At 48.8% G+C, this 11,571-nt stretch overlaps 2 pseudogenes; both read right to left on the bottom strand.

Moving 5' to 3' along the window:
* Positions 1-5,776, bottom strand: part of LOC101662296 — a 9,939-nt pseudogene extending 4,163 nt beyond the window's left edge.
* Positions 5,777-10,666: 4,890 nt separating this feature from the next.
* On the bottom strand, positions 10,667-11,092 carry LOC115872549 (annotated as a pseudogene).
* Between the last annotated feature and the right edge of the window lie 479 nt (positions 11,093-11,571).

Below are 11,571 nucleotides of genomic sequence, written 5' to 3' on the forward strand. Positions count from 1 at the left end.
ATTGTCGGCTCTCAGTCGCTGAAAGAGCGGTGTTGACATCTTCAACAAGAATTGGGATCTGCGTGCTTCTCCTTGAACCTGCTTCGCGCGTTTTGCAGCTCTGTTGTTTGTTGTGTGTACCACGCACATTGTTCTGTCTACTTGGTGAGGTGACTCTTTTACAATGATATCATGCCCCTCCCGATCGCTGGGGCTTTGGTTTTTCTTTTGAAGTTCAAGTTTAGCCATTTCCGCTTTGTCTGGGGGGAACATAATTCAGTCCATCAGAGGGCGCACGAGCAGCTTACCCAGAGAGTCAAGGAAATCAGAGGCACTGGAAGAGGAAGAGAGAAACAATTATGAGAGAAAACATGTATTAGCGTGGAAGCAATCCCCCCCCCCCACTCCACACGAGAAAATGCGAAGCTGTCTGTGGGAACATGTCCTTCTAGAAGCCCAATGTCAAGTTGCTGTGCGTCAGAATTGGTTTAGTCCTTTTTGGGGGTGTGGGAGTGGGCGTGCAGGGGGAATGGGTGACGTAATACTGAGAACGCTGGAGCGTTTGAGCACTGATTGACAGCCAGGTTTCACCAGTCTACATTTGAAGAACAACCTTATCCATGTAATAAACATAGGTAGTGCATTACAATTTCCATAAAGTAAAACACACCCATTTTTAAGTGCTTAAAAGGAACCCTGGGGGCGCCGTGGTTTCGCGGTGGGCCGTGATCCGCACGGGTGACCCTTGGCCACCACAGCTGCTCCTCTAGAGGAAGACTGGGCCTTCTGCTCCGGCAGCAGTTAGCCTGGGAACCCACGGGGAGGATCAGAGTCAGTGTGCCTCAGTGGCCGGGAGCGTGGTTTGGTTAATGGGCATTCACAAACACATGCAGCCATGAGCCACTGTATGGTCAAGAGATGGAACTTTTCGAGTTCCCCAAAAGGCTCTCGTGTCCTTTTTTGGGCAACCAATAATCAATCTTCTCCTTGTTGGCACGAGGCAGCCCCTGAGTGGATCAACTTTCTCTGAGGATCGTGGAGATCAGTCTTGCAGGGGTCCTCAAACTACGGCCTGTGGGCCACATGCGCCCAACGAGGATATTTATCCAGGCCACCGGGTGTTTTTGCCCCATTTTCACTTCAAAATAAGATGTGCAATGTGCATAGGAATTTGTTCATAGTTTTTTTAAAAAAAACTATAGTCCGGCCCTCCAACGGGTCTGCGGGACAGTGCACTGGCCCACTGCTTAAAAAGTTTGAGGACCCCTGTAAGCGTGTGTGTCTGGCTTCTTTGGTTGAAAATGTTGTTACGATTCATCCAAGGGGTTGCAACAACCACGCCTCTCTGTTTTCACTCTGAAGGTAACCAACCGTGGTATTGTCTAGATGTGCCACAGCTGTTGATCCGTTCACTTGGGCTTCCGTTTCAAAGGAATCCTCTAGAAAAGACTCCGCGTCTGTACGATGGTCCAGGCTAGAGATGACCAGGACAGTGTCTTGTCACACCAGCCCCCAGGCTGTTCCCCGAAACCCAGCAAAGGCTTCCCCGCATAGGACCTCCATACCTGCCCTTCCTCGGCCTGGGATGTTCTTCACTTCATTCAGGTCTGTGCTCAACCGTCTCCTCTTCCGAAAAACTTCTCCCACCACCACCCACCGCCCTCCTGACCTTGACTGGAGGTCGGCATGCCTCCTGGCAGCATGCCTCTTTGTGTATTTATTTACTGTCCGCCACCCCACAATAGAACATACATTTCATGACAGTAGTATTTGGAACACCTCGCTCACTGCCACCTAGTTGATTCCAACTCACGGCCACCCTGTAGACAGACTAGGGCTGCCTCTGTGGCTTTCCCAGACTGACTCTTTATGGAAGGTAGAAAGAGGCTGCTGGTTTCGAACTGCTGACCTTGTGGTTAACTGCCCTATGTGTACCCACTACACCACCAGGAACCCTACGTCTGGAACAGAGGCACTATATAAATATTTGTGAAATGATTCAATGAGGGCAGAGCATCTCTGTCTTTCACCTTTGGGATGTGTGATGGGTTTATTGTGCCAGCTAGGCCGAAAGGAACATGTGGGTGGAGTTTGATCAGGTCAAACCTTGACTGGAGGGTGACTGAGATAAATGAAGACAGTTGGCCTCCCATAAGGCTCTTGATCCCTGGTGCTGCTGCTTTAGCTAGTTCTCTGCCTCTCTGCCTCATCCAGGTGCAACACTACATACACACTATAGTATATATATACATATACACACACACTACAGTATATACATACATACATACTATAGTATATATATATCTATACATACACACTGGAGCTTGAGACCCCCTTGAGGCCTGTTTCACCACGCTGCTGGTGGACGCTATTCAAGTGCATCGCTTGAGTTCGAGATCCCATCAGGGCCTGCTTTGCTAAGCTCCCGTGGGGCTACTGACTGTTGGTGCCCCACCCTGCTGTCTGCTGCCTCTGGGCAGACCCTGCCTGTCTTGCTGAGGGAGGACTCCGCTGTCTGCTTTCTTAACCTTGGACCCAGCAGCCCACGTGAGTCGAAGGACTTCCAGTGTATTAACTATTCCATGACAAGTGAGTTGAACTGAGCCCTCTGTACTGCTGTGTGTACTAAAGAGCTGTTATATTCCCTCAAGCTGTATAAACCTATCTATATAATCATAAGTGTCCTGGTTTTGTTTCTCTGGATAACCCTGCCTAACAGAGGATGCTATCTCTGGCCCATGCTAGGAGTCCAAGACATGCTGTATAATATATATATATATTGAAGATACATGTGTGTATATATTGTATATACACACACACACACACACACACACTCACACACATACGTACAAACCCTATAGTGTGTATGTGTGTATGTATAGATATACTATAGTGTGTATGTATAGATATACTAGTGTGTATGTATATATAACTATAGTATGGATGTATGGATGTATATATACTATAGTGTGTATGTGTGTGTATGTATAGATATACTATAGTGTGTATGTGTAGATACACTATAGTGTGTATGTGTATAGATATACTATAGTGTGTATGTGTAGATAGACTATAGTGTGCATGTGTATATACTATAGTGTGTATGTATAGATATATATACTATAGTATGTATGTGTGCATACATACATACTATAGTGTGTATGTATAGATATACTAGTGTGTATGTATAGATATAGATACTATGGTGTGTATGTATAGATATATATACTATAGTATGTATATATGTCTATATACATACTATAGTGTGTATGTATAGATACACTAGTGTGTATGTATAGATATATATATACTATAGTATTTATGTATATATACACATACTATAGTGTGTATGTATAGATATATATAGTCGTTGAGGTACAGTGAGAGGGAAGCCGTCAAGGAGTCAAGCGTTGAAGCTTTAACTCTGAATTTCTACCAGATGTGCCCTTCCGGTACAGATTTCCAGGTAGAGACAGGGGCCCTTAAAAAGCTATGGGCCAAAATACATGGAGACAAAACCTTCTAAGTGGGTACCAGGAGCTGAAGGGGCCAAGGGGCACTGAGCTTCTGCGTGGTGATGCAGCCACAGGGGGGGATGGCTGCACAGCCTGGTGAATGTCCTACACGCCACGGAACTCTACATCAAAAAGTGCTTAAGATGGCCTTTTTTGTGTTATATAAGTTTCTAACTCTTGTTGTGGTAAAATAGGTGTAACAACAAGTTTGCCAGAAGCGCAGTACCCTTTCAGCGTTAAATCTCCATCCTTGCTCCCACCTTCTGGTTTTGCTGCTTGGTCTATCTTATTGTGGCAAAATACAATAAGCAGAATTGCTACTCTAGCCAATTCTAAGCATACAGTTCAGTGATCTTAGTTATATTCATTAGACTGTGCTACCATTAAAGCTGTCCGTTTACCAATGTTCCCCAGCCCCGGAACAGAAACTCAGGAGCCCTGACGCACTAGCACGCCTTATTCTCTTCCCTCCACTTCCCGGTAACCACTCACCTCTTGTTTATGAAGTTCCCTGTTCTAGGTACAAGGGGCATTGTATTTGTCCTTATGCTAATGAGGCCTGATGTGGCGTAGAGGCTGCACATTGGGCTGCAGACCTCGAGGTCGGTAGTTCGAAACCACCATGCATGACTCGGGAGACAGATGGGGCTGCCTGCTCCCTATCTTAGTTTTGGTCTCAGAGCCCCACAGAGTGGACTGGATGGCAGTGAGTCTGACCAACGTCACTGAGCGTAATGTTCTCCAGCTACATGCATGTGGCAGCGTGCCTCAGGCATCAGTGCTCTTAAAGCCAAAGCAGTAGTCTGCTGTCTGGACGTAGCCCGTTTCGTGTATCCATTCATCAGCTGCTGGACACTCTAGTGCTTCCAGCCTTCGGCAACTGTGAACGATGCTGCAGGGAACGTTGGTGTACATGTATCTTACCAAAAGCAAAATTAAAAAGACAAAGAGGAGGAGAGGGCGAGGGCCCGGGGTGACGAGCCACCCTGGGCACGGTGGCGGCAGACACAGGAAGACCATTCCAGACAAAGGGAGCAGGGTGTCGAGTGAGGCCCACAGGCCTGGACGGAGGTGCTGCAAGAACCTCTCCCAGGTGTGTGCAAGGGAACTGAACAGACCCTGCACCCAGCCTCTCTCCTAAGCTCTCTGGCCCCTGCCCATTGGGTGCCCTGTTCTTCCCCAACCCCCAGACTCACCAGCATAAATCTGGAGCAAGAATACCTCTTCCCACCCTTGACCAGCTGGTAGAAACCTCCTGGAACAGCGTGAAAGGGTAAGGAACAGTCGCTGGGTGAGTTGGGCGTGAGGGCGACGGTGTTGGTAGCGGCAAGAGCACTTACTTAAACTCGGTTGGCTTGGCAGCCATGGAGATGCTGCCTTGATCTTCGTGCCACCCCCCCACCCCCCAACCCCCGCCACCCCCGCCCCCGCTATCTCCTTGTTCCAAATCCATTCTGGAGCTTGTGGTTTGTTTGTGGGTGCCGTGCCTGCGGGGGCGTCTGGATGATCATTATGCAGCTTGTCCGCTGAAATTTAATTCCACAGACTGTCAAAACGGGCTGGTTATATTTATCTCTGAAATCATTAGGGATAGTAATTAGACCAAAAATGTTTCTCTATTAATAATTGTTTTTAGCTTGAAACTGTCGCTAATCACTGGGTCCTGCTGTTGGTTGGTTTAGAACTCTCTTATCAAACCCGTGGCTGCCAGGCAATGCCGACTCAGGGCGACGCGGATGGAGAGAGAGAACCCTCCTCATCGGGCGTTCCAGGCTGTCCAGCCTTTTGGGAGCAGTCGCAGAATCTTTCCCTGGGCAGCCGCGGGTCGGTTTGCCCTGCCAATCTTCGTTAGCAGCCAGGCACCTAGCCATGACGCTGCCAGGGGCCGCTGGAGCTCCCTCGCCACACAACAGCCAAAACTCACTGCTGGCGAGTCAATGCTCCTGAGAGGCCAGGTTGGCGAGACTGACTGACTTTGGCCACGTGGTCAGGAGAGGCCAGTCCCTGGAGAAGGACGTCGGCTTGGTAAAGAAGAAGGGGGGGGGGGGGGGTGGGAGGGGGAAGGCCCTGGACAAGCAGGCTTCACACGGTGGCTGCAGCCGTGGGCTTCAGCAAGGGAACAATGATGAGCATGGTGGGACCGGGCAGGGTTGGGTTCCGGTGTGCATCGGGTTGTTAGGGCACTTCACAACAACATTGTGGTTTGGGGGGTGGGGGTGGGGGTGTCTCATTGATTGGCAGCAGTGGCTCACCTTCCAGGAAGGTGCACGCACAGACGCCATTCTAATTACTTTCTTGTGTCAACTCATTTGATGACGGCAGGTCGGCACCCTCCCGTTCTACAGATGGGGATGTGTAACCGACCCAAAGTTAAACAGCCAGTTGGGGATGGAGCTAGGATTGGTACCCCAACCGTCTGACTTCAGGACTCCGGGAGATTGCTTGTGTTCGTTAAGACCGCCTGCATGTCAGGGCAGGAATGACTATTTATTCCCTTACATTCAGGCTGGTTGATTCGTGTGATAGAAGAGGAAACCAAGCTTTAGGTTTGCCCCTGACTTTTCTTCATTCACATACTCATTCTTTCCTTCAACGTTTATTTACTGACAGCTAGGTCTGTACCCTGGTATGAGTGTGGTTGCTAACTGAGTGATCAGTGATTCAAGCCGACCAGCTGCCCCGAGGGAGAAAGATGAGGCTTTCTGCTCCTATGAAGATTTACATCCTAGAAACCCACAAGGGGCAGTTCTGCCCTGTCCTATGGGGTTGCTAGGAGCTGAAATGAACTCCTTGGCAATGAGTGTGAATTCTGTTTTTGGAGGTGTGGATCAGGCACTGTTCCAGACCCTGGGGTTACCATGGTTGGCAAGACAAATTCTCACGATACTTGTAGCCCAGTGGGAAAAGACATACAATAAACTAACAAATAAGTAAAAAGGTACGAGAATGCAGAAGATAAATACCAGACAGAGAATTAAAGTGGTCTGAGTGATGGTTCTTGAAACGGTTCTTCGGGAAGTCTCCATGTGAGGAAAAAATGACAACATAGACCAAACTTGGAAAAGCTCACAAGAGGACCATTCCGGACAAAGGGAGCATGTGCAGATGTCCTAAGCTGCGAGCATGGCTGACGGAGGTCAGTATGAGGTCATGGTGACCTTTGTGAGCCCAGGTGAAAACTTGGGGGGGGGTGTATTATTTATAAACACAATGGAATAGCATCAGAGAGTTTTACTCAGGGAAGTACATGATCTGAGCTTTGTTCTCACAAGATTGCGTGGTCCCGCTGGATGGTGATTGGATTGAGGGGGCTAAGTATGGCGGCAGGGGGCCTCTGTGGGGAAGCTGTTGAGACAGCCCTCCTAAGAGCTGGTGATGGCTGGTGTGGGGGTGTTGGGTATGGTGCGAGGAAACAGTGGATGGATTGGGATGTGTTCAGAGGGCTTGATGATGAATTGGATGGAGGGAGTTGGGAAGAGAGGATAATTTGGTCTGAACTACTAGGTAGATGATGGTGCAGTCGACTGAAAGTGGGAAGGTTGGGAAGCGTGTTTCAGACATGTAAGTTCGCGTGCCTCTCAGCTATCCTGTTACGCGGGCCTCTTGACCTTTGAGTTGAATTCCAGAGCTAGATTAGGGCTGATGGTCCAGATTTCAGGGTCCTTGGTGAGTTGTTGAAACCATAGAAAGGGAGATGAGGTTGGAGAAAGTCTGTGGAGAGCACCAAGGGATGAGCCCTGCGTTCAGTGGGTGTTCTGAGCAGTGCTGGCTAGTAGTGCAAAGAAGGAAAGCCAGAAGTGTGTGATGCTAAGCAAGCCGAGGGGAGAATGGCTCGAGAAGAAGAGTAGTGACTTGGATAGAAAACTAAGTAAAATAAGAACCAAGACAGGGCAGCATGAAGGTCATTGTGGGAGCTAAGAGTGAAGGGGTGGAGTTTAGCCTGTCAATCAAACTGCAGCTTGTTGACCTCATTTGGAGGTGGGAAGGAGATAAATAAGTCAGTGGAGGTCAGACCCAGTCTTTCTCTGCCTTCCCTTTTCCGCTGAGGCACTCAGAGAGCTGGAGGCGCCACATGGAGACCCGTGCCAATGCTGAGATGCTTCCACCGCCACTGGATCCCCAAGACATTCTACCCACCGGCCTGTAATCTTCCTGCATTCAACATCACTGCATGTGCTGTGTGAGTCTAAAGAGGAATGTACGGACTAGTATTGGACATACGGGCTAATATTGGACTTATGGACTGAGCTGGGATGTTTTCTTAATATACAATTGCTCTTCGACACAAAGCTCTCTCTGACACATATAGGAGTGTCTCTGGATTTGTTTCTCTGGTCAACCCGGACTGACCCAGCCATTGCTGACCCCGAGCACGGTCATTTCAGGGAAGTGTCATTGGAAGGAGTTGAAGGGAGGATGTGAGAAGCAGAGGAAGTAGACAGAACTCCAAAACAACACTTCCAGTGATGGGAGCAGAGGAAGGGGGCAGCCAGGGGCAATGTTGACTGGGTCAGGGTGCAATCACACATGGCTAAAAGAGCACTTTATAACTGCAGGGGTGGCGTCCTTGAGAAGGGGAGACAGGCCCAGAGCCCTGAGTAGAAGTAGGTACACGACGTTGCGGGGTGTTTGGCAGTTTTCAGCGAGGGGGGAGTAACAGAAGGGACTCCCCTTCTGATGGGTTACATTTCCCCTGCAACAAACAGTGGGGTTAAGTTTGGAGTGAGGAGAAGGTAGGACATTGTCCATGTGGAGACTAGACAAGTGAGCTTCCTGGAGGAAGAGGGTGAGTGTATTAATTTTCTAGGGTTGCGATAAACCAACTGCAAACTGGATGGCTTTCATTTATTTGCCAGCAGAAATGCATTGGCCACCAGGAGTCCGATATTGGTAGGACCATGCCCCCTTCAATGTGTCTAAGGGATGGTGTATGTGTCTCTTCTAGATTCTGAAGTCACCCGCAAGCTGTGTCAATGATGTCCGGTCCAATGACCAGCGAGCAGTGGTCAACAGAATGAACCACTGTCTGTTCCTGCGCCCACCTCACGGTTGGTGCTTGAGCCCCTTGTTAGCAACAACAGCCTCCGTATCAGTCGAGCTCGTTGTCGATCTCCCTTTTTCTCACTGTTCCTCCACTTTACCAAGGACGTCCTTCTGCTGGTCTCTCCTGATAACATGAGAGGAAGCCTCCCCATGCCCCCTTCCAAGGAAACCTCTGGCTGCACATGTTCCAAGACGGATCGGTTTGTTCTTCGGACAGTCTGTGGGGCTTTCAATAGTTTCCACCAACACGGTAAGTCAAATGCACCCATTCTTCTGTGGTCCTCCTCGTTCACTGGCCAACTTCTACATGAAAGCGGTGATTGAAAATGCCGTATCTTGGGTCAGATGCCCCTTAGTCTTCAACACGACATCTTGGTCGTCAACACTTCAAAGAGGTCTTGTGCAACAGATTTTCCCGATGCAACATGTCACTTGCTTTCTTGACTGCTGGTTCCATGAGCATTGATTGTAGGTCCAAGGGAAATGAAATCCTTGATAACTTAAATCTTTTCTCCAATTATCATACATTGTCTACTGGTCCAGTTGTGAGGATTTACATTTGAGTTGCAATCCGTACTAGAAGCTCCAGTCCTTAACTCTCATCAGCAAGTACTTCAAGTACCCCTCAGTTTCAGCCAACAAGCTTGTGTTATCTGCGTGTCGCAAAATTTTATTAAACCTTTCTCCAATCATGATGCGTCATTCTTCTTCATGTGGTCCAGCTTCTCAGCTCATTTGCTCAGCATACAGATTGAATCACTGTGGGGAAAAGATCCAACCCTGACATACACCTTTCCTGATTTAAAACCATGCGGTATTCTCTTGGGTTTTTTTAGTACAGCTGCCTTTTGATTCAAGTAAAGGTTCATATGAGCACAATGAAATGTTCTGGAATTCCCATTCTTCTCCATGTGATCCATAGTTAGTTATGATCCACACAGCTGAATGCCTTTGCAGAGTCAATAAAACAACAAGTAAACATCTTTCTGGTATTCTCTACTTTTAGCCAAGATCCGTATCTTTCCATGTATTTTTTTGAAGCTGGCTTGAGTTTCTGTCAGCTCCCTAGTGAGGTATTGCTGCGACCACTTCTGAATTATCTTCAGTAAAATTCTATTTGCTTGGGATATTAATGATACTGTTCTATAATATGCACATCTGTGGGGTTATCTTTCTGGGCAATGGACACAAATATGGATCTCTCCCAGTAGCCTGGCCAGGTAGCTGTCTTCCACGTTTCTTGGCATAGACTAGTGAGTGCTTCATTGGCTTGTTGAAACATTTCGATTGGCATTCCATCCATTCCTGGAGCCCTGTCTTGTGCTGATGGCTTCAGTGTACCTGGGACGTCTTCCTTACGTTCCATCGGCTCTTCATCATATGCTGTCTCTTGGAGTGGTTGAGTATCAACTCGTTCTTTTGGTACAGTGGCTCTGTGTATTTCTTCCACCATCTTTTCTTGCTTCAATATTTTGCCCAAGGAATCCTTCCCTGTTGCAATTCAAGGCCTACATCTTTCTTCGCGTCTTCTTGAGCTGCTCTTTTACTTCATCATTTCTTCCATTTACCTTAGTGACTCTGCATTCAAGGTAAATTTCAGAGTCTCTCTCTCTCTCTCTTTTAACAGAAAAACATGTTTATTATAAAATCGCCTGGGTTTCATGATGAGAGTAGAAAAATAACACTATCAGCTACAAAAAGAAGAAGAAGAAGAAGAAGAAGTAGCTTTGTACCTTCTGCACTGTTCTGGGGTGCACCACCCGGTTCCGTGGGAAGGGGTGGCCCAGCACCCACAACCAGTGGTGACCCAGGTTCTGCTGGCAGCCCGAAAAGCTTAGATGGTTCCCACAGAGACTGACCACGGTGAAGAGAACTTGAGGTCAGCAGAGAACTGGTTCTGAGAAGGGCCTAGGATGGTGGGTGGGGAGGTCGGGAGGGGGGAAGGTTGCCCCTCCCTGTGCGGGAATACACAAGAATCTGCTGGGGGTTTGTGCTGGGTTTGCTGCCCGACTGTCCCTTCTGAGGACAAGCTGCAACCACTCCCAAGGCAACATGAGCCTGCGGTTCCACTGGGGCCGGCTCCAGAACCAGACGCCAGTGTGGGGCAGCCTAGCTGGCACGTTTGTGCTTCAAGTCCTGCCACAACTAGAGGGAGCGGCCAGGGTGAGCACCTTGAGCCATTGCTCTGAGCCACAGAAGAGGAGCAAGAGGCTGCTCATGATGGCTTCCCGGCAGCACACATAGGTCTGCAGCAGCAGGTAGTCGTCGGCCATCATGGAGATGGGAAGGTCAGGGCTATGCTCATGCCAAGGGATATCTTGCCCGGGCAGAGGTTTCCCTTTGTCCCGAAGAATAGCCAAAGAACTTCAATGCCGAGATGAAGCAGGAACACCACCACATCCTAGACTAGGTGGGCTGTCGGGTAAGGGAGTAGACGGTAAGGGAGTAGACGGCGTCATACAGCGGGAAGCAGGAAGCGTAATATCAGCTGTTTGGAAGAACAGGATTTCTAGGGTCGTGGAGGACAAGCGCTTCTCTCCGGGATCGCACTGCATGGTGCCATCTTCAGTCCCCATGGAAATGATCCCAGAGTCTCTCCTGACATCCACTGATCTCTGGGTCTTTTCTCTCTTTCCTGCCCTCCCCCCTCATTATGATGTCATCCCACAGCCCATCAGAGCTTCCGTCATCGGTGTCTCTTATTTCATTGGTGACTCAAATCTGCTCTTGAGATGTTCTCTAAATTCAGGTGGGATAGACTCAAGGTCCTATTTTGACTTTCATGGACTTCTTTTTATTTTCTTCAACTTCAATCTGAGCTGCAGGTGAGCACTGGACGAGCTGTCCCGCAGCCAGCCCCCAGGCTCCTTTTCCCTGGTGCTATTGAGCCTCCCCGTCATCTCCTTCCACAGAGGTCCTTCCTTTGGTGCCTGTGGCTTCCCCCCCGGCGAGTTCCGTGTTTGTAGATGCTGTTTATGTGGTTGGGGAAAAGATGACAAGCATGTGAGTCCAAGTCTCACCATCCTGGCTGCTT

This window comes from Echinops telfairi, unplaced genomic scaffold (genome assembly GCF_000313985.2).
Source record: "Echinops telfairi isolate 266 unplaced genomic scaffold, ASM31398v2 ScPeMD7_7425;HRSCAF=8463, whole genome shotgun sequence".
NCBI classification, from domain to species: Eukaryota; Metazoa; Chordata; class Mammalia; order Afrosoricida; family Tenrecidae; genus Echinops; species Echinops telfairi.